At 43.0% G+C, this 20,598-nt stretch overlaps 1 pseudogene across 1 annotated transcript in view; it reads left to right on the top strand.

Moving 5' to 3' along the window:
- Window positions 1-931: 931 nt before the first annotated feature.
- LOC311136270 (ubiquitin carboxyl-terminal hydrolase 28-like) overlaps window positions 932-20,598 on the top strand; it is a 45,092-nt pseudogene continuing 25,425 nt past the window's right edge. Inside the window, exons 1-5 of the transcript XR_014615424.1 lie at window positions 932-1,077; window positions 15,274-15,348; window positions 16,215-16,369; window positions 16,400-16,579; window positions 16,958-17,120. The product of XR_014615424.1 is annotated as a ubiquitin carboxyl-terminal hydrolase 28-like (transcript). The remainder of the gene's footprint in view (window positions 1,078-15,273; window positions 15,349-16,214; window positions 16,370-16,399; window positions 16,580-16,957; window positions 17,121-20,598) is intronic.

Consider the following 20,598-nt stretch of genomic DNA (forward strand, 5'->3'; position numbering starts at 1 on the left):
ATGTCAATCATCTTGAAATGTAAAGTTGCTTGTTTTATGTAGACAATTCCTAATAGCACTGACTATTTATGGATATTTAATCCAAAACTGATTGTAGAAGAGAAAAACTGTGTGAGTGAATCTTACCTGAGCTTAGTAGGAGCCAGAAGATATATATCATGTTGAGCAACCAGTTGCAGATCCCCGATCTGTTTTATACACCTGAATCTCCCCTTCAAAAGACTGTAATGTCAGATGATCTTCAAAGTCATTTTTCTTTCTTTCTTTCTGTTGTTTATTTTCCTTCTGAAATGTATTCTGGATAGTTTAAGATGTCTCTTCTTTACTCGCTGTCAACAGTAAATGGACCTGTGTGGGAAAGTTTGAGTGGCATCTGTATTGATTTTCTATTAGCATGGTAAGATGATACTTTTTTTTAAAGGAGTGAGGCAGTCCCACTCCTTTGGTATTGAGGCACTGCAGAGGTGGAAGATGGCTACGTACATAACTGCCGATTGATTTATTAAAGTATATTTTTTAATCCCCTTGCTGAGCTAGTGTGTAGCAGCTAATGAATTGCTGTATGAAGTGTTTATAGAATGTTATGTCCCTTATCGACTGAGGTGAATGAAGCAACAGCAGCCAAGGTGATAATGTCTGGGGTAATTTTTTCTTGTTTTTGCTGTTCTCCAAATAGCATTTTAGAGTTTTTAAATTGAGTAGAAATGCAGTAAATTAGCTTCAACTACATATTCCTTGGAAGAAATCCCCCCTTGCCTATAGGTGCACATATTTAAAAAAAACATTTTAGGCTAACGTTTCTTTATCCTTGTAATGATATATCAATAATTTGCCTAAAGGTTATTTGCCCATGTCCATTGACGCAACCGCGTGCACCCACGTTGGTTGGGCGCGCCCGTTTTTTGGACAGGCGAATTACCCTCTACTCAGCTCTGCTTGTGAATGGGTGTTTGAGAGATTGACTTTTTTGAATCCGAAGGAGGGCTGTAGGCATTTGGAGGAAATAAACAAGACATTCGGCCTTTTCTGCCATGAGAGTTGAACAACAGAGTGAACATGAGGAAAACAACGAATTCGGTGAGCACTAAGTAACGTTTCTAAACTGTTGTCACAAAGTATTCTGTCTGTCCTACAAAAGATGTGTTTGAAATGGCGTCTCGTTCAACGTATCACGACAACCAGGTGGAAAAATTGTTATGTTATTGTCAATAAATCTTTGCAATAACAGTAATCAGCGAAAGGTCATCTGTCAAAAGCACTAACAACATGCATAGCCTACCCATAGTTTTGACATATACCTGTATCCTACAAACAGACCACTCCATAGTGAAGGAAGTTTATGATGAACTTCACCGTGGAGTTTAGTCTGCTAGTGTCCTACTAACTGGACAAAATACCACCAGCTTCAACTCATTATGGTTAATCTTAAACAGTTCCCATTTGTTGTGTTTCACACTAATTTGCTCACTGTAGCTATTGGTTATTTATTATATTTTGCAACAGTGGAATGCAAGGCCAGGCAAATTACACATTACATTTCACACAGTACAAAGTACATGATAAGACAGTTATGGCATTTGGGATAGAGTTTTAGTGAGTTGATCCACTATTTGACTAGTAATTAATCAACATGTCTTGAGCCCATTTATAGCATGATGATAACTGTATCTTTCCCCAATTAATGTCCTCTCTACGGTAATCTGGGTCAGGGGTCAAGTGGCATATTGTGTATGTCAGCAAAACATCTACTGCCTTTGTCACTTAAGCATTGTGGAATGATAAACAGAAGCACTAGCTATCCATGTCAGGGCCCAAAATAGAGGCTGACCAAGACCCCAGCTCTCCATAGAAGTCTGCCTGCTGCCAGGTTGCATTCACACTGTTACCCTGACATTTCCACCTGCTGCTATTGGGGGGCCTCATGCCTCTCAGCTGGCACACACACACATCTCTCTCTCTTCTCTCCTCTCTCTCCTCTCTCTCCTCTCTCTCTCTCTCTCTCTCTCTCTCTCTCTCTCTCTCTCTCTATAATCACAGTTGAAGTCGGAAGTTATTAAAGTCATTAAAACTCGTTTTTCAACCACTCCACACATTTCTTGTTAACATTTTACATTTTAGTCATTTAGCAGACGCTCTTATCCAGAGCGACTTATAGTTAGTGAGTGAATACATTTTTCATACTGTTAACAAAATATAGTTTTGGCAAGTCGGTTAGGACATCTACTTTGTGCCTGACACAAGTAATTTTTCCAACAGTTTATTTAACTTATAATTCACTGTATCACAATTCCAGTGGGTCAGAAGTGTACATACACTAAGTTGACTGTGCCTTTAAACAGCTTGGAAAATTCCAGAAAATGATGTCATGGCTTTAGAAGCTTCTGATAGGCTAATTGACATCATTTGAGTCAATTGGAGGTGTACCTGTGGATGTATTTCAAGGCCTACCTTGACATCATGGGAAAATCAAAATAAATCAGCCAAGACCTCAGAAAAAAAGTTGTAGACCTCCACAAGTCTGGTTCATCCTTAGGAGCAATTTCCAAACGCCTGAAGGTACCACGTTCATCTGTACAAACAATAGTACGCAAGTATAAACACCATGGGACCACACAGCCGTCATACCGCTCAGGAAGGAGACGCGTTCTGTCTCCTAGAGATTAACGTACTTTGGTGCGAAAAGTGCAAATCAATCCCAGAACAACAGCAAAGGACATTGTGAAGATGCTGGAGGAAACAGGTACAAAAGTATCTATATCCACAGTAAAACTAGTCCTATATTGACATAACCTGAATGCCGCTCAGCAATGAAGAAGCCACTGCTCCAAAACCGCCATAAAAAAAGCCAGACTACGGTTTGCAACTGCACATGGGGACAAAGATTGTACTTTTTGGAGAAATGTCCTCTGGTCTGATGAAACAAAAATAGAACTGTTTGGCCATAATGACCATCGTTATGTTTGGAGGAAAAAGTGGGATCTTGCAAGCCGGAGATCACCATCCCAACCGTGAAGCACGGGGGTGGAAGCATCATGCTGTTGGGGTGCTTTGCTGCAGGAGGGACTGGTGCACACAAAATACATGGCATCATGAGGAAGGAAAATTATGTGGATATATTGAAGCAACATCTCAAGACATCAGTCAGGAAGTTAAAGCTTGGTCGCAAATGGGTCTTCCAAATGGACAATTACCCCAAGCATACTTCCAAATTTGTGGCAAAATGGCTTAAGGACAACAAAGTCAAGGTATTGGAATGGCCATCACAAAGCCCTGACCTCAATCCTATAGAACATTTGTGGGCAGAACTGAAAAAGCGTGTACGAGCAAGGAGGCCTACAAACCTGACTTAGTTACACCAGCTGTGTCAGGAGGAATGGGCCAAAATTCACCCAACTTATTGTGGGAAGCTTGTGGAAGGCTACCCGAAATGTTTGACCCAAGTTAAACAATTTTAAGGCAATGCTACCAAATACTAATTGAGTGTATGTAAACTTCTGACCCACTGGGAATGTGCTGAAATAAATAATTCTCTCTACTATTATTCTGACATTTCACATTCTTAAAATAAAGTGGTGATCCTAACTGACCTTAAGACAGGGATTTTTACTAGGATTAAATGTCAGGAATTGTGAAAAACTGAGTTTAAATGTATTTGGCTAAGGTGTATGTAAACTTCTGACTTCAACAGTATATATATATATATATATATATATATATATACAGTGAGGGAAAAAAGTATTTGATCCCCTGCTGATTTTGTACGTTTGACCACTGACAAAGACATGATCAGTCTATAATTTTAATGGTAGGTTTATTTGAACAGTGAGAGACAGAATAACAACAGAAAAATCCAGAAAAACGCATGTCAAAAATGTTATAAATTGATTTGCATTTTAATGAGGGAAATAAGTATTTGACCCCTCTGCAAAACATGACTTAGTACTTGGTGGCAAAACCCTTGTTGGTAATCACAGAGGTCAGACGTTTCTTGTAGTTGGCCACCAGGTTTGCACACATCTCAGGAGGGATTTTGTTCCACTCCTCTTTGCAGATCTTCTCCAAGTCTTTAAGGTTTCGAGGCCGACGTTTGGCAACTCGAACTTTCAGCTCCCTCCACAGATTTTCTATGGGATTAAGGTCTGGAGACTAGCTAGGCCACTCCAGGACCTTAATGTGCTTCTTCTTGAGCCACTCCTTTGTTGCCTTGGCCGTGTGTTTTGGGTCATTGTCGTGCTGGAATACCCATCCACGACCCATTTTTAAAATCCCTGGCTGAGGGAAGGAGGTTCTCACCCAAGATTTGACGGTACATGGCCCCGTCCATTGTCCCTTTGATGTGGTGAAGTTGTCCTGTCCCCTTAGCAGAAAAACACCCCCAAAGCATAATGTTTCCACCTCCATGTTTGACGGTGGGGATGGTGTTCTTGGGGTCATAGGCAGCATTCCTCCTCCTCCAAACACGGCGAGTTGAGTTGACGCCAAATAGCTCGATTTTGGTCTCATTTGACCACAACACTTTCACCCAGTTCTCCTCTGAATCATTCAGATGTTCATTGGCAAACTTCAGACGGGCCTGTATATGTGCTTTCTTGAGCAGGGGGACCTTGCAGGCGCTGCAGGATTTCAGTCCTTCACGGCGTAGTGTGTTACCAATTGTTTTCTTGGTGACTATGGTCCCAGCTGCCTTGAGATCATTGACAAGATCCTCCCGTGTAGTTCTGGGCTGATTCCTCACTGTTCTCATGATCATTGCAACTCCACGAGGTGAGATCTTGCATGGAGCCCCAGGCCGAGGGAGATTGACAGTTATTTTGTGTTTCTTCCATTTGCGAATAATCGCACCAACTGTTGTCACCTTCTCACCAAGCTGCTTGGCGATGGTGTTGTAGCCCATTCCAGCCTTGTGTAGGTCTACAATCTTGTCCCTGACATCCTTGGAGAGCTCTTTGGTCTTGGCCATGGTGGAGAGTTTGGAATCTGATTGATTGATTGCTTCTGTGGACAGGTGTCTTTTATACAGGTAACAAACTGAGATTAGGAGCACTCCCTTTAAGAGTGTGCTCCTAATCTCAGCTCGTTACCTGTATAAAAGACACCTGGGAGCCAGAAATCTTTCTGATTGAGAGGGGGTCAAATACTTATTTCCCTCATTCAAATGCAAATCAATTTATAACATTTTTGACATGCGTTTTTCTGGATTTTTTTGTTGTTATTCTGTCTCTCACTGTTCAAATAAACCTACCATTAAAATTATAGACTGATAATTTCTTTGTCAGTGGGCAAACGTACAAAATCAGTAGGGGATCAAATACTTTTTTCCCTCACTGTATATATATATTATTTTAACTGTTTAGCCACTACTGATCTGGTGTATCACTTCAAAACCTCAGCTATGGCTGGTTAAGGATACTTTAAGTTACATTGTATTAGGTATAAATGGATCATGACTCATGTACACTATGAATGAGTGAACATATTTACCAGGCTGCGGACTTAGGTGAGACTTATCTGATCTTGCAAACTGGCAGACAAAGCAAACAATGGGCATATCTTTGGGGGAACGTTTTAGATCAGGGGTGTCAAACTCATTTTAGCTCAGGGGCCACATGCAGGAAAATCTATTCCCAAGTGGGCCGGACCGGAAAAATCATGGTATATATAACTTAAAAACAACAACTTCAGATTGTTTTCTTTGTTTTAATACGATCAACATACAACATAAAGCTGGAGCCTGAGGACAGTGTGTCCAAAATAGTACAAGCACAACATCACTATTAATCATAAAACACGTCAAGTTTATTTGAAAATTCTAAAGAAAAAGAACACACAAACACACAATGCCTCAGTGATTAACAGAACTGTTTCACAGAACTATATCAGGGTGTCATTTCTCAGGCAGAAATGTAGATAAAAATAATGAAATCCTGTTCCCCAAACAAGTGCAAGAACCACAGAGTCAAGAATAGGTTAAATATACAAATAAAATAAAATCAATTAAAAACAATAGCACATCAACATAAAAACATATAAACATAAATCTGAAAGCGTTGCTCAAACTCCCGTAACAGTCCAGTTATTTTACCTTTGAACCGCTTCATGTCTGCCACATGTTGGGTCGCGCACACATTTTTCAGACAGGGGAAGTGAGCTGCATCACCACCGGCAAGTTGCGTCTCCCACAATGACAGCTTCAACTTGAAAGAACGTATGCTGTCATAATACTGCGTGACAACTTTGTTGCGCCCTTGCAGCTGTTTGTTCAAGTTATTGAACAAACAGCGCTGGACCAGTCCACTCCGACCCTGTCCAGCGCGCCGACGAGTGCGGTAAAAATATCAGCTGCTGTCGTTGTATCTGTCATCGGCACCAACTCCACGAACTCCTCGGTGACGGTCAATGTGTCATCAACTCCGCGGATGAAAAAATGGCCAGTTGTGCAACATCTGTAATGTCCGTGCTTTCATCAATTGCAACCGAAAACGCAATAAATGACTTTACTTTTTGCTTCAACTGGCTGTCCAAATCCACTGAAAGATCGGAAATCCTGTCTGCAACTGTGTTTCTTGTCAGGCTGATATTTGCAAAAGCCTGCCGCTTTTCAGGGCACACAATCTCCGCTGCCTTCATCATGCATGTTTTTACAAATTCACCCTCACTAAATGGTTTTGAAGCCACTGCAATTTCATTAGCAATGAGGTAGCTAGCTTTCACTGCAGCGTCACTGATGTCTCGGCTGTGAGTAAACACAGACTGCTGTTTCTTCAGACCCGCCAACAGTTCATTCACCTTCTCTCATCTCCGCTGTCCTTGAAAGTTGTCATATTTGTCGGCATGAAGACTCACATAGTGGCGACGAAGGTTATATTCTTTCAGCACTGCAACATGCTCTGAACACACCAAACATACAGCTTTCCCATTCAATTCCGTGATTAAATAGGATGACCATTTTTCTTGGAACACCCTGCACTCTGCGTCCACTTCTCTCTTTTTTGACAGAGACATATTGGGGCAATGAGGGTGCCAAAGCACATAATGTTAAAAGTAGAAGCCGTAATAAATATCGCGGGCAAAACAAAGTAGCTCATTGGCTGCACGTGCTTGACCTACTTGCTCTGCCCCGGTATAAACAGTTTGCTTGCTTAACACAATTGCTATTGCGCCATCCAGTGGACGCAATTGGAACAGCAGTTTATTTTTATTGAAAAATTGCAGCGCATTTTTATAAAAAAACTAACAAAAAAAAAAAATATATATATATATTTTTTTTTTCAAAATCATCTCGCGGGCTGGATTAAACCCGTTTGCGGGCCTGATCCGGCCCGCGGGCCGTACGTTTGACACCCCTGTTTTAGATGGTTCCATCCCATTCAAGTAGTAATTGGTTAGGGCAATGTTTCCCAAACTGGTCCTTGTGACCCTCAGCCGTTCCACATATTTTATCTAATCCACTAGCACACCTGATTCAACTAGACAACTAATCAGGTGTGTTAGTGTTGGAATAGATCAAATATGTGCAGGGCCAGGACCTGTTAGTGTACCCACGTGGTGGAACATATGTCCTCACATAGACTCCTATTTACTTCCACTACTCCAGTTAAAAATTGACCTCGAAATATGGACTGGAAATGAAATACGGACAAATCATTTTGATATGCTCTATCTCTTTGTTCCCTCAACCTGGCCCTGCCCATATGGAAAATTAATAATACAAATCAAATACAAATCTTGTATGGCCGAAGAACATTATTTGTACAAAATCTAATAAGTAATCTAATAAGGATCTGGTAAGATTGTGTATGTTTTTTCTTATATGTCAATTTTGTATTTGTATATGTGACTTAAATGCCTTATATGACATACACAATTGAATACATGATTGTGGTGAATTTCCTACAAAGATATGATATGTGAGACAAAATATATTAATTATATGAGTCATCTATGAATATAAGACAGTATATAATATGAGAATATAACCTCTACAAAAGAAATGCTTACCTTATCGTTTTTTATATGTTGACTTACAAAACAATGACAATTACTATAAGAAAAATACATACAATGTAATTTAAAGGCATTAGTTTACATGGTTAAGGCTGGGCAGCACCTCCTACTGGACAGTTGATTTATCTACAGAAGGGGTCTCCAACAGGTGGATTGCGAGCTAGCCCACTTACGAGTAACTTGACAAACAATTCTGAAAGTGCATGTATTTTTCACGTTCGACCACAAACTGTCATAAACAAATCATACAAGTATCAGACACTTCAAGCTCCCATACTATCAGAGTATGTGAGTGGGGTGGACCAGTCGGAAATCCCACTGATCGCTCATGGAGTGGTCTTTGTGCACCGCTCAGGTGCTCAACATCCTTTCCCCTTCTTGGCTAAAAATCACTCAGACCTCACAGGGAAAAAAACTGCTGCTCCAAATTCCTTCCATTCATTGTTTGTTTAAAAATATAATTTAACAAACACACCATTTACTTTTGTGACTATCATAAGAAGCTTCAACATGTCGTAGGCTATTAAACAAGGATCTAGCTGATGAAATGCGGTGGTTGTTATAAAAAACAACTTGCTTTTTCTCTAATCTATTGATGATCAGATACTTTTGACTCACATTTTACAGGTGATAGACAACTTTAGCACCGTTACAAACTTAGACTCCTCTTTTGTTAACAATAGCCTATATAGAAATCAAAACGTCTCCAGTGCTGCTGCATGGGCTCATTCCTTGTCTTGCTATCAATTACACAGGCTGTGTGACCTATTTCTTGACTCATATCAATACGTCTGTGCATTAGTGGTGGGGTAGGCTAAATAAATACAACAGAATATGCCTAATTAAAAAGGAAATGAAAATGGTGGTCAGTGCATGCCCAAAGCTCGTGACTGAGTGGCGAAATTGGAGCGATGACCGACGCGCCGACATTTTAAAAGTCTGCTCCTTGCTCCTCATTCCCCTCCAGCTCCTCTCCGCTCACATCCTCTCCATACGATCCAATCAAATCCACATTGACATTATTCCACCCCTAATATCCACAATTGGCTTAAAAAGCCAAACGTAACACATTATCTGCCAATTAATTTCCAGCAATATTGCCCCTGTATGTCTGTGTGGTGTGCACGTTTGTCTAACATTCTCTTTGTGGAGCCAGTTAGCGATCATAACTGTCGTCTTGGTAGACAGAAAGACTTTCCCCAAAACCTTCTAAATTAAATGGTAACTGCAAAGTAGGCTTACCTGTCAGAATGACATCATGATTATTTATATCAATTGGGTGGGCTTTTGTTTTGCAAACACTGTCATGACATATGCAACAGCAAAAAAAACGGGCAAAAACATCACCAGACCAGTGATACGAAGATTTGTGGTGCCGCCTTAAATGATCGAACAAATTGGTCGTGTTGCCTCATGTTGTGGCAACAATTGCAAGGCACTCTCGACAAAGTACCTGTTTTTGGTCAACATCATCCTGTCTGTAGCCGAAATATTTCCATATACAGTGGGGAAAAAATGTATTTAGTCAGCCACCAATTGTGCAAGTTCTCCCACTTAAAAAGATGAGAGAGGCCTGTAATTTTCACCATAGGTACACGTCAACTATGACAGACAAATTGAGAAAAGAAAATCCAGAAAATCACATTGTAGGATTTTTTATGAATTTATTTGCAAATTATGGTGGAAAATAAGTATTTGGTCACCTACAAACAAGCAACATTTCTGGCTCTCACAGACCTGTAACTTCTTATTTAAGAGGCTCCTCTGTCCTCCACTCGTTACCTGTATTAATGGCACCTGTTTGAACTTGTTATCAGTATAAAATACACCTGTCCACAACCTCAAACAGTCACACTCCAAACTCCACTATGGCCAAGACCAAAGAGCTGTCAAAGGACACCAGAAACACAATTGTAGACCTGCACCAGGCTGGGAAGACTGAATCTGCAATAGGTAAGCAGCTTGGTTTGAAGAAATCAACTGTGGGAGCAATTATTTGGAAATGGAAGACATACAAGACCACTGATAATCTCCCTCGATCTGGGGCTCCACGCAAGATCTCACCCCGTGGGGTCAAAATGATCACAAGAACGGTCAGCAAAAATCCCAGAACCACACAGGGGGACCTAGTGAATGACCTGCAGAGAGCTGGGACCAAAGTAACAAAGCCTACCATCAGTAACACACTACGCCGCCAGGGACTCAAATCCTGCAGTGCCAGACGTGTCCCCCTGCTTAAGCCAGTACATGTCCAGGCCCGTCTGAAGTTTGCTAGAGTGCATTTGGATGATCCAGAAGAGGATTGGGAGAATGTCATATGGTCAGATGAAACCAAAATATAACTTTTTGGTAAACTCAACTCGTCGTGTTTGGAGGACAAAGAATGCTGAGTTGCATCCAAATAACACCATACCTACTGTGAAGCATGGGGGTGGAAACATCATGCTTTGGGGCTGTTTTTCTGCAAAGGGACCAGGACGACTGATCCGTGTAAAGGAAAGAATGAATGGGGCCATATATCTTGAGATTTTGAGTGAAAACCTCCTTCCATCAGCAAGGGCATTGAAGATGAAACGTGGCTGGGTCTTTCAGCATGACAATGATCCCAAACACTCCGCCCGGGCAACGAAGGAGTGGCTTCGTAAGAAGCATTTCATGGTCCTGGAGTGGCCTAGCCAGTCTCCAGATCTCAACCCCATAGAAAATCTTTGGAGGGAGTTGAAAGTCCGTGTTGCCCAGTGACAGCCCCAAAACATCACTGCTCTAGAGGAGATCTGCATGGAGGAATGGGCCAAAATACCAGCAACAGTGTGTGAAAACCTTGTGAATACTTACAGAAAACGTTTGACCTGTGTCATTCCAACAAAGGGTATATAACAAAGTATTGAGAAACTTTTGTTATTGACCAAATACTTATTTTCCACCATAATTTGCAAATAAATTCATAAAAAATCCTACAATGTGATTTTCTGGATTTTTTTAAATCATTTTTTCTGTCATAGTTGACGTGTACCTATGATGAAAATTACAGGCCTCTCTCACCTTTTTAAGTGGGAGAACTTGCACAATTGGTGGCTGACTAAATACTTTTTTTCCCCACTGTAATTGACGATGCAAATTCTCCATTTCGGTCTTTTATGCCTGTTCCTCGCTCATCATTTCGTTGCGTGCAAGCAGAGCCTGCATGTCAACCACGTGCAGCAACCAACTCCGTGTTTAAAATAATAATAATAATAAACTGTGTATCCAATAACCAATAAATCGTAGTAAATTACGTTATATCAGACAGATATAATGCTAGTTTAACATTTTAAAAATATATATATTGTAGACTGATATGTTTAACTTACTAAATCGCATGTTCTGCGATGTGACTATTGCGGATGCATACATCGCAATGTCGATGCTGAAACTATATATCGTGCAGCCCTTATTTATATATATATATATATACTGCTCAAAAAAATAAAGGGAACACTTAAACAACACAATGTAACTCCAAGTCAATCACACTTCTGTGAAATCAAACTGTCCACTTAGGAAGCAACACTGATTGACAATACATTTCACATGCTGTTGTGCAAATGCAATAGACAACAGGTGGAAATTATAGGCAATTAGCAAGACACCCCCAATAAAGGACTGGTTTTGCAGGTGGTGACCACAGACCACTTCTCAGTTCCTATGCTTCCTGGCTGATGTTTTGGTCACTTTTGAATGCTGGCGGTGCTTTCACTCTAGTGGTAGCATGAGACGGAGTCTACAACCCACACAAGTGGCTCAGGTAGTGCAGCTCATCCAGGATGGCACATCAATGCGAGCTGTGGCAAGAAGGTTTGCTGTGTCTGTCAGCGTAGTGTCCATAGCATGGAGGCGCTACCAGGAGACAGGCCAGTACATCAGGAGACGTGGAGGAGGCCGTAGGAGGGCAACAACCCAGCAGCAGGACTGCTACCTCCGCCTTTGTGCAAGGAGGAGCAGGAGGAGCACTGCCAGAGCCCTGCAAAATGACCTCCAGCAGGCCACAAATGTGCATGTGTCTGCTCAAACGGTCAGAAACAGACTCCATGAGGGTGGTATGAGGGCCCGACGTCCACAGGTGGGGGTTGTGCTTACAGCCCAACACCGTGCAGGACGTTTGGCATTTGCCAGAGAACACCAAGATTGGCAAATTCGCCACTGGCGCCCTGTGCTCTTCACAGATGAAAGCAGGTTCACACTGAGCACATGTGACAGACGTGACAGAGTCTGGAGACGCCATGGAGAACGTTCTGCTGCCTGCAACATCCTCCAGCATGACCGGTTTGGCGGTGGGTTAGTCATGGTGTGGGGTGGCATTTCTTTGGGGGGCCGCACAGCCCTCCATGTGCTCGCCAGAGGTAGCCTGACTGCCATTAGGTACCGAGATGAGATCCTCAGACCCCTTGTGAGACCATATGCTGGTACGGTTAGCCCTGGGTTCCTCCTAATGCAAGACAATGCTAGACCTCATGTGGCTGGAGTGTGTCAGCAGTTCCTGCAAGAGGAAGGCATTGATGCTATGGACTGGCCCGCCCGTTCCCCAGACCTGAATCCAATTGAGCACATCTGGGACAGCATGTCTCGCTCCATCCACCAACGCCACGTTGCACCACAGACTGTCCAGGAGTTGGCGGATGCTTTAGTCCAGGTCTGGGAGGAGATCCCTCAGGAGACCATCCGCCACCTCATCAGGAGCATGCCCAGGCGTTGTAGGGAGGTCATACAGGCACATGGAGGCCACACACACTACTGAGCCTCATTTTGACTTGGTTTAAGGACATTACATCAAAGTTGGATCAGCCTGTAGTGTGGTTTTCCACTTTAATTGTGAGGGTGACTCCAAATCCAGACCTCCATGGGTTGATAAATTTGATTTCCATTGATAATTTTTGTGTGATTTTGTTGTCAGCACATTCAACTATGTAAAGAAAAAAGTATTTAATAAGATTATTTCATTCATTCAGATCTAGGATGTTATTTTAGTGTTCCCTTTATTATTTGAGCAGTGTATATACACACACACACACACACACACAGTGCATTTCGGAAAGTATTCAGACCCCTTGACTTTTTCCACATTTTGTTACATTGCAGCCTCTAAAATGGATTAAATTGTTTTTTTTCCTCATCACTCTACACACAATACCTCATAATGACAAAGCATTACACATTTACATAAGTATTCAGACCCTTTACTCAGTACTTTGTTGAATCACCGGTAGCTGCGATTACAGCCTCGAGTCTTCTCGGGTATGACGCTACAAGCTTGTTACACCTGTATTTGGGGAGTTTCTCCCATTCTTCTCTACAGATCATGTCAAGCCCTGTCAGGTTGGATGGGGAGCATCACTGCACAGCTATTTTCAGGTCTCTCCAGAGATGTTCGATCGGGTTCAAGTCGGGCTCTGGCTGGGCCACTCAAGGACATTCAGAGACTTTTCCGAAGCCACTCCTGCGTTGTCTTGGCTGTGTGCGTAGGGTCGTTGTCCTGTTGGAAGGTGAACCTTCACCTCAGTCTGAGGTCCTGAGCGCTCTGGAGCAGGTTTTCATCAAGGACCTCTTTGTACTTTCTCCGTTCATCTTTCTCTCGATCCTGACTAGTCTCCCAGTCTCTGCCGCTGAAAAACATCCCCACAGCATGATGCTGCCACCACCATGCTTCACCATAGGGATGGTGCCAGGTTTCCTCCAGGCGTGATGCTTGGCATTCAGGCCAAAGTGTTCAATCTTGGTGTCATCAGACCAGAGAATCTTGTTTCTCATGGTCTGAGAGTCCTTTAGGTGCCTTTTGGCAAACTCTAAGCGAGCTGTCATGTGCCTTTTACTGAGGAGTGGCTTCCGTCTGGCCACTCTACCATAAAGGCCTGATTGGTGGAGTGCTGCAGAGATGGTTGTCCTTCTGGAAGGTTCTTTCATCTCCACAGAGGAACTCTGGAGCTCTGTCAGAGTGACCATTGGGTTCTTGGTCACCACCCTGACCAAGGCCCTTCTCCCCCAATTGCTCAGTTTGGCCGGGCAGCCAGCTCTAGGAAGAGTCTTGGTGGTTCCAAACTTCTTCCATTTAAAAATGATGGAGGCCACTGTGTTCTTGGGGACTTACAATGCTAAATAATTTTTTTGATACCCTTCCCCCGATCTGTGCCTCAACACAATCCTGTCTCTGAGCTCTACGGACAATTCCTTCGACCTTGGTTTTTGCTCTGACATGCACTGTCAACTGTGGGACCTTATACAGTGTATTCAGACCCCTTGACTTTTTCCACATTTTGTTACGTTACAGCCTTATTCTAAAATTGATTAAATAAAAATAAATCCTCATCAATCTACACACAATACCCCATACTTTTTGGGGAAATGTATTAAAAATAAAAAACAGAAATACCTTATTTACATAAGTATTCAGACCCTTTGCTATGAGACTCGAAATTGAGCTCAGGTGCATCCTGTTTCCATTGATGATCCTTGAGATGTTTCTACAACTTGATTAGAGTCCACCTGTGGTAAATTCAGTTGATTGGACATGATTTGGAAAGGCACACACCTGTCTATATAAGGTCCCACAGTTGACAGTGTATGTCAGAGCAAAAACCAAGCCATGAGGTCGAAGGAATTGTCCGTAGAGCTCCGAGACAGGATTGTGTCGAGGCACAGATCTGGGGAAGGGTACAAAAGCAATTCTGCAGCAAGTAATTATTCTCCCTCCCCTCCTCCTCCTCTTCCTTTCCCTCTCCTCCTGTCCTCCTCCTCTTCCTGTCCTCCTCCCCCTACGCCGCCACCCCCCTCCTCCTCCTGCTCATCCTGTCTTTCTCCTCCCCCTCCTCCTTACCTCTCCTCCCCCTCCTTCCCCCTTCCCCCTTCCTGCTCCTGCTCCTGCTCCTCCTCGCTGCGGACTTTGTTTATTTTTTCAATGTGTCACATTGCATGTGTCAATGACATCAGACAATGGTATGCAAGTGCTTTGTAATTCGTATGGCCCCCCAAAAAACACATCTTACAGTTTTAATAGAAGAGCGCCATAGCTCATCTGAGTAATTATTACTCCCTAATACTCTGTCACGCTAATCAGGGTTGAAGATTGGCGTTTAAAAGTAAAGGTCTGGAAAGAGAACCTCTAGAATGTGAACTCTTTCCGATCTTGACAGGAAGGTCTAATGAACAATTGCATACCTTGATTTTAGAGACTATTTTCACCCTAGCAACAGGTTAACGGAAGCCTTTTGTTCTTTATTGATGTTTGTCTCTTCTCAGAGCCAGATGCTGATCAACCAGCTGAGGGAGATCACTGGTATCCAAGATCCACAGATCCTCCTGAGAGCCCTGAAGGTGAGTGCCAAACACTGTGGGCAGATAGGTTTAGTTAGGTTCTGCCTGCTTACTCGGTATAACATTATCATATTGTAGATGGATGGATAGATACATAGATAGATAGGCAGGTAAATCCATTTGAATTCAATAACCTTTTTACAGCATCCCTTTTGATTTAAACAAAACTTTCCATACATGTTTGTCCATGGAAGAAGTTGTCCGAAAGTTACCTTTTGGACCTGAATGCCAATACATTCAGGAGATAAAGGTGCTCAAAATTGACCCATTTTGCATACCATACCATCATACATCCATGTCTTCATCACTGGAAAAGATAAACAGTTGTTTGTTATCATTTAAAAGCTTACCAACAGGGTTGTCAAACTATTTTATAATTTCTTGCCTTAAACGTAAATTATCTAAAAATGCTTTTTAAGATGACAACTGTGAGATGTCATGTTTACACCATTAGTCAATGAGTATGAACTAGTTGAAGGGAAAACCTGCATATTGTACATATGAGCGATGAAGATTTCAGGTCGTTATTGCAAAAGAGTTCTCAGTGACTTACTTGCTTGAATGGCAAAATAAAGACCATTGTCCCAGACATTTTTATCAGCTGGCTCCCTCACCAGGCTTATGACTCTTGTCTTGAAATAGCCTATTTATCTCGGTCCCCATTGGAACAGATCCTTTAGAAGGACTCCGTCACGTAGAGGTCAAACTTAAGGTTAGGGGTAGCAACTTGCCTAGGTGCCAGTTTATCTCTGCTATGTCCTTTGTCAGAGTTAGCAAAATCAGAAACAGACTGGCACAAGGCCAGGGTAGAGCTGGAGTTCTTGGAAAGGACACATTGTAATGCCTACTTATCTCTCTGATTCCAGACCAGCCAGGGGGACATCAGCCATGCTGTTGGACTGCTGACCACACAGCCTCCAGAGGAGGGCCAGGGGACTGACGAGATCCCAGACACAGAAGCCAACAGGGAGGCCCAGAAAGTTAGGCCAGAAGTTGGGAAGGAAGGTTTAAGGAAAGGAGAAAAATACTGAGGGTCTGGTGATAAACAAAGAAGATTAGTTGTTTCCCAATGCAAACTGATATCTGATGTTGAATACATCAACGCTATGCTTTGTGTTGTGACTCTCCATCATTCTAAAATGTCCTCAGGGGCTCCTCCTAAAGATGACCTTCAGACAGCCATCGAGCTCAGCTTGCAAGAATCCCAGGCAGTGGAGAGAGAGCTCAACAGGTATAGTAGTCCAGTACCTCACCATCTCTCCTTCTCTTGCTGTTTTCTTGCTGAACGAAGTCACCAATTGAGTCATCTCTCAATTAAATAGTGATAACATCTGAAGTGGACACAGTGGTATGAGCAATAAATAACGTCAACGAGAAAGGATGACAGTGGAATACCAGGATCCTGTTCATAAGGGCACGCAACATAAAACATTTTGAAACGTTTCGCAACGGAAAACAAAAATGAGCATTTCTTATTGGACAAGTCCATGTACTCCCTCTCCATTTGAGTCAGTTTTCTTCCATTTGGTGCCTAATGAATACAACCAAGGTATAACTCAATCAGACCATTGCCTACAGTTGATGAGTGGCGTGTTTTGGTGTGTACCAGGGCACTGGACGCCAACGTGGAGGACAGTGCCGCACGAGTGAAGAGGAAGTGCTGCGAGGCCCAGGGAGAGAGCTGCAGCCCTGCAGACTGGATCCGCCAGGATGAGTGGCCTGTGGGCATCCACAACATGGGCAAAACCTGCTGGTTCAGTGCCGCCATACAGGTGAGATAACTGCGAGGTTGGCAGCTTGCACTGCAAAATATACACAAAATATATGCACAGTAAAAGAGAATTGTGCCGGTGAGATGAGAACCCCAATATGAACAGAATAAAAAAGTTTAGTAGAAAATTCTGGGTTTGTGCTGTGGCCTTAATGCTTTGCCATTTAGGCCCACCTGTTATATCAATCAATCAATTTTATTTTATATAGCCCTTCGTACATCAGCTAATATCTCGAAGTGCTGTACAGAAACCCAGCCTAAAACCCCAAACAGCTAGTAATGCAGGTGTAGAAGCACGGTGGCTAGGAAAAACTCCCTAGAAAGGCCAAAACCTAGGAAGAAACCTAGAGAGGAACCAGGCTATGAGGGGTGGCCAGTCCTCTTCTGGCTGTGCCGGGTGGAGGTTATAACAGAACCATGCCAAGATGTTCAAAAATGTTCATAAGTGACAAGCATGGTCAAATAATAATCAGGAATAAATCTCAGTTGGCTTTTCATAGCCGATCATTAAGAGTTGAAAACAGTAGGTCTGGGACAGGTAGGGGTTCCATAACCGCAGGCAGAACAGTTGAAACTGGAATAGCAGCAAGGCCAGGCGGACTGGGGACAGCAAGGAGTCACCACGGCCGGTAGTCCCGACGTATGGTCCTAGGGCTCAGGTCTCTCAGTTGGCTTTTCATAGCCGATCATTAAGAGTTGAAAACAGCAGGTCTGGGACAGGTAGGGGTTTCGTAACCGCAGGCAGAACAGTTGAAACTGGAATAGCAGCAAGGCCAGGCGGACTGGGGACAGCAAGGTGTCAGCATGCCCGGTAGTCCTGACGTATGGTCCTAGGGCTCAGGTTCTCAGAGAGAAAGAGAGAACGAGAGAATTAGAGAGAGCATACTTAAATTCACACAGGACACTGGATAAGACAGGAGAAGTACTCCAGGTATAACCAACTAACCCCAGCCCCCCGACACATAAACTACTGCAGCATAAATACTGGAGGCTGAGACAGGAGCGGTCCGGAGACACTGTGGCCCCATCCGAAGAAACCCCCGGACAGGGCCAAACAGGAAGGATATAACCCCACCCACTCTGCCAAAGCACAGCCCCCGCACCACTAGAGGGATATCCTCAACCACCAACTTACAATCCTGAGACAAGGCCGAGTATAGCCGACAGAGGTCTCCACCACAGCACAAACCAAGGGGGGGCGCCAACCCAGACAGGAAGATCACGTCAGTAACTCAACCCACTCAAGTGACGCACCCCTCCTAGGGACGGCATGAAAGAGCACCAGCAAGCCAGTGACTCAGCCCCTGTAACAGGGTTAGAGGCAGAGAACCCCAGTGGAGAGAGGGGAACCGGCCTGGCAGAGACAGCAAGGGCTGTTCGTTGCTCCAGAGCCTTTCCGTTCACCTTCACACTCCTGGGCCAGACTACACTCAATCATATGACCTACTGAAGAGATAAGTCTTCAGTAAAGACTTAAAGGTTGAGACCGAGTCTGCGTCTCTCACATGGGTAGGCAGACTGTTCCATAAAAATGGAGATCTATAGGAGAAAGCCCTGCCTCCCGCTGTTTGCTTAGAAATTCTAGGGACAATTAGGAGGCCTGCGTCTTGTGACCGTAGCGTACGTATTGGTATGTACGGCAGGACCAACTCGGAAAGATAGGTAGGAGCAAGCCCATGTAACGCTTTATAGGTTAACAGTAAAACCTTGAAATCAGCCCTTGCCTTAACAGGAAGCCAGTGTAGGGAAGCTAGCACTGGAGTAATATGATCAAATTTCTTGGTTCTAGTCAGGATTCTAGCAGCCGTATTTAGCACTAACTGAAGTTTATTTAGTGCTTTATCCGGGTAGCCGGAAAGTAGAGCATTGCAGTAGTCTAACCTAGAAGTAACAAATGCATTGATTAATTTTTCTGCATCATTTTTGGACAGAAAATTTCTGATTTTTGCAATGTTACGTAGATGGAAAAAAGCTGTCCTTGAAACAGTCTTGATATGTTCGTCAAAAGAGAGATCAGGGTCAAGAGTAACGCCGAGGTCCTTCACAGTTTTATTTGAGACGACTTTACAACCATCAAGATGAATTGTCAGATTTAACAGAAGATCTCTTTGTTTCTTGGGACCTAGAACAAGCATCTCTGTTTTGTCCGAGTTTAAAAGTAGAAAGTTTTCAGCCATCCACTTCCTTATGTCTGAAACACAGGCTTCTAGCGAGGGCAATTTTGGGGCTTCACCATGTTTCATTGAAATGTACAGCTGTGTGTCATCCGCATAGCAGTGAAAGTTAACATTATGTTTTCGAATAACATCCCCAAGAGGTAAAATATATAGTGAAAACAATAGTGGTCCTAAAACGGAACCTTGAGGAACACCGAAATGTACAGTTGATTTGTCGGAGGACAGACCATTCACAGAGACAAACTGATATCTTTCCGACAGGTAAGATCTAAACCAGGCCAGAACTTGTCCGTGTAGACCAATTTGGGTTTCCAGTCTCTCCAAAAGAATGTGGTGATCGATGGTGTCAAAGGCAGCACTAAGGTCTAGTAGCACGAGGACAGATGCAGAGCCTCGGTCTGACGCCATTAAAAGGTCATTTACCACCTTCACAAGTGCAGTCTCAGTGCTATGATGGGGTCTAAAACCAGACTGAAGCATTTCGTATACATTGTTTGTCTTCAGAAAGGCAGTGAGTTGCTGCGCAACAGCTTTTTCTAAAATTTTTGAGAGGAATGGAAGATTCGATATAGGCCGATAGTTTTTTATATTTTCCGGGTCAAGGTTTGGCTTTTTCAAGAGAGGCTTTATCACTGCCACTTTTAGTGAGTTTGGTACACATCCGGTGGATAGAGAGCTGTTTATTATGTTCAACATAGGAGGGCCAAGCACATATCACCAGTCAGGCCCTGGCTGTGACTCTCTCTCTCTCTTTCTGTCTCTCTGTCTCTCACACACCTGTTTTTGTTTCCTATAAGCTTCGTCCCTTGGCTGTTAACAAGCATTTGCATTATGTAAAGGTTATATGGTTCACAAGTTTGGAATTTTGGGGAGTTGTTAATTGCAAACCTTAATTTGAAGCCTCTGGAGACCGTTACCAAGGTTGATATCGTACAGTAAAGGTTGCATTCGAATTTTGCGTTGGTCTGCAGAATCCCTAGGACTCCTCTGGTCTCTGTAATACGACATTTACTTTCTACACCACCTCCTAATTGGTGTATATATGGTGGCCATGTTTACAACTTCTCTCTGTTTTCTGAAACCTTTCAAGACTTTTCGTGTGAATTGGTTCAAAAATATTACAACTAGGAGAGAAGGCCCCAAACACATGTTTGTTTGCATCCAATTTGCTGAACGATGTCGACTTCTGTCGAGATATTACCTGACTTCTCCCCCTGCTCTCTCAACTGAAACCAAACATTTCAGAACATTTATTTTCAACCTGTTGCAACACAATCAAGCCATATTGTGATAATTGAGTTA

Source organism: Coregonus lavaretus, assembly GCF_964263955.1.
Source record: "Coregonus lavaretus genome assembly, chromosome: 10".
Lineage (NCBI taxonomy): Eukaryota > Metazoa > Chordata > Actinopteri > Salmoniformes > Salmonidae > Coregonus > Coregonus lavaretus.